The sequence below is a fragment of the Bombus fervidus genome, unplaced genomic scaffold, assembly GCF_041682495.2.
Source record: "Bombus fervidus isolate BK054 unplaced genomic scaffold, iyBomFerv1 scaffold0024, whole genome shotgun sequence".
Taxonomy (NCBI): domain Eukaryota; kingdom Metazoa; phylum Arthropoda; class Insecta; order Hymenoptera; family Apidae; genus Bombus; species Bombus fervidus.
In genome coordinates this window covers 2,349,132-2,352,186 of record NW_027212587.1, presented here as the reverse complement: position 1 = coordinate 2,352,186, position 3,055 = coordinate 2,349,132, and the positions used below count along the sequence as shown (strand labels likewise).

The following is a 3,055-nucleotide window of genomic DNA, read 5'->3' as shown; positions in this document are numbered from 1 at the left end:
AGTCTACTCTTTTTTTCAACATTTTTCACAGAATAACACTTGCAAAACTGTTGAAACCTGCTAGCCTTGGTCTATGACATAGTATAGAAAGGAGCTTAATTTATTGCATCCTCAAGTGCTTTTGCTTACTCTATACAGAATCCATGGTGACGAAGGCGAGTACGCGACTGCAACAAGCATTCGAGGCTTCACATTTTATTACATATTAAATTATGTAAATAGCGTTCTCGTAATCTCGGAGAGAAAAAAAAGAAAAAAAAATTGGATATGAGGGTGAATAAGCCGTGATAGTGTAGTTGCTGATGCTGCTATTGTATAGATGTCGCTGCTGGCGTACTGACTACTGTATTTTTCTTCTAATTTAGATGCGTGGAAGAAAAATCGGACCTCCGGTCGCCGGGATTTGAAACCCGGGTTCCGAACGATTGTTAACGTAAGGCGCTAACCACTGCGCTGCCGTCGTTCGACTACTAGTTAGTGTCGAGTGGTAGTATTTTTGCTGTCGAGTACCGCCACAGATATATTTCACGATATTGTATTTGTATTTTAAAAAGACTGCAACTCAAATAATCTTTTTGGAAAAAGCGGAAGACAATTTAGAAGTTTACAAAAAAAAATTATCTGTTCGACCTGTCAATGTCCCTGACGCCTTCATAAAATTTGAAACTTAATAGTTTGACACCCCTCGAATTTTCCCATGGTAACAACCCCGAATTTAATATCGATGGTGATGATGGACGATTTTACAGAAACAATTAGAATTCTATACGTCTTTTTTTTTATTTAATTTGTACTTTACAATTTGTCAGGCTGGACATTCCGTAAATTTTTCTAGCTTTATCACTAATTAATATGTGAATGGCTCCCCCCGGCAAGATATCATCTTCGAGTTTGTCTATTTTACTTCTTTAGTGAGGTCAGTCAGGTGTTTTCTCTTTAGTCTTATTTGTATGAGAGTTTTGCTCATTCCAGCAGCTAGCTGGTTTGGATGCATTGCCATTCTTTCCTTGTATCATTTTGCGTACTTGCCGATGTCTTTTTTCCCCGTTGATATTTTTAGGTCTTTACGTATATCTCCATTTCTGACATGCCATGAAGGTTGACTATTGTTCTGAGTATTTTCGATTGTAGCGACTCTAGTTTATTTACGTAACTCATACCAAATTGGTTTTATAAATTTTGGTTTTGTAAATTTTTAATTTATTTTCCATGCTGAGTTTAGAATTTTGACGAGTTAGCAAGTACTTCAGAATGTACGTCCTTTATTTTTACTACAAAGGTTCTGTTGCTCCGTTTTTCGGTTGATCGCAATACATGCCAGCCTTTAAAAATTTATACCAAGCTTTCTTATAAGCCGTTTCTGGCCTGTTCACTATATTTATTATTTCGGTGAAGGTTTTACTTTGCTTCCGCAGCCTTACGATTTGTTCCCTTTCGTTTTCAAGTAAATTCTTTGATTTACCCATAGTCTGTTCCTACCTAAATGAATTTTAAACAGTAAAAGGTACACTAAACAATGATTTTGACATTCCAGAATCAAAATGTTCAAACACTGTAGTCATACACACGTTTTACACAGATCGTCTTAAACTAATGTCTACCGTTTACAAGTGCTAAGCGATAACTAACTGTTGTAACTCCTACATTGTTTGTATTTAACAACTGACGGTTTGAGGCTACGAAGATCAAACATACAGCTATGTTATTCCAAAGAGATAAACCGAATAGAAGAACAATATGCTTATAAGATGTTTGTAATCCGGTTTACAAATCATCGTCTTAAACTTTTGTCCGCTACTGTAACTAAGGGTATTTGGAGATATCACCGCTAGGTGGCTTTTTCAAGATGCTGTTTCTCGCTGGTAAGTTTAGGACATTGGGATGTTCTATTCGTAGACAAAGTTCAATTTGTTATCGCTTCTCGGCCTTATGGCTAAGATCAAAGTATAGTATCTGTTCTTATCAGCTTAATATCTGATACACTTCCCATTGGGAAGTCAGAATATTAAACTGATTTTTGGAAGCAGACGGAGGATAGGAGCTTGCTCCACCTCTGTCATGAGTCAACCTAGCCTTGCAGTGCCGCTAGGATTGGCTCGATAATACATATTATAAACATAATATACACGATTTGTTAAATTTATTATCAACATTATTTTGAAATTGGTGATAAATAAATACTATATCACTGTGACTTTATTTGGACATGAATATTGTTTAATATAAATTGTAGTTAATTAACACTTAGCCAACGGAACGATGATTTCACCCATCTGTGAAGAACATCGCTGCGTGATCGAACGGAGGACTCCCTCTTTGACTTTAGCAACGTGTTTTCTTTTTTTTTGTTGTTGTTTATTAGTTATTTATATTATCAGCTATTGTTTACTTACAATTGTTCCAAATTAATTGCGACACTTTTCTGATTTTATAAAGTACAGTATATAATAAAATACACCAATTCAAAATTTAAAATTTATTAAAAAGTTACACTATCAATTATGACTAAATAAAGTTATAATCGAACGATACCACACTGTAAAAAAATATTTAAAATGCATTATGAATTTTTAATTTCGCGTTCAAATCGTGTTATTTATCTTTAGTCATCTTTAATGTCTTTGATTTTACCTATATTCTTTATACTTTTAATTTGATGTTTTGTATAAACAACATGTGAAATCGTTAAACAAAATCATTACCGCAAAGTATAATTGACCACTTAAATAATTTTTAGACTTCTTTGTTTTGCAAATAGTGAATATTAGTCCTTGTTACTTGGAAAAATGCACGATGGACAGCATATAGGTTGGTTTGTCCAGTGCGGTGAGAAGCGTATAGCTCGCTCTTGGCTAAGTGTTAAGTAAGTAATAAACAAACAATTTCAATCAAATGTGTAGTATTTTGTGCAAATATTTTATTTTTATGCAGAATATATTTTTAATTTTTTACATATTGCATGATGCACTTTATGACGCTGTGTTAAAGAATCGGCCAAAATGTCTCTCTGCGCCAACAAGTCTTGTTACACAGCCTAACTAGGTCAGTTCGAGCA

General features: G+C 34.2%; 1 non-coding gene across 1 annotated transcript; it reads left to right on the top strand.

Moving 5' to 3' along the window:
• Nucleotides 1–1,913: 1,913 nt before the first annotated feature.
• On the top strand, nucleotides 1,914–2,105 carry LOC139996993 (U2 spliceosomal RNA). Its single transcript, XR_011802480.1, has one exon. It is a non-coding gene; the product is annotated as a U2 spliceosomal RNA (small nuclear RNA).
• The last annotated feature ends 950 nt before the right edge of the window (nucleotides 2,106–3,055 follow it).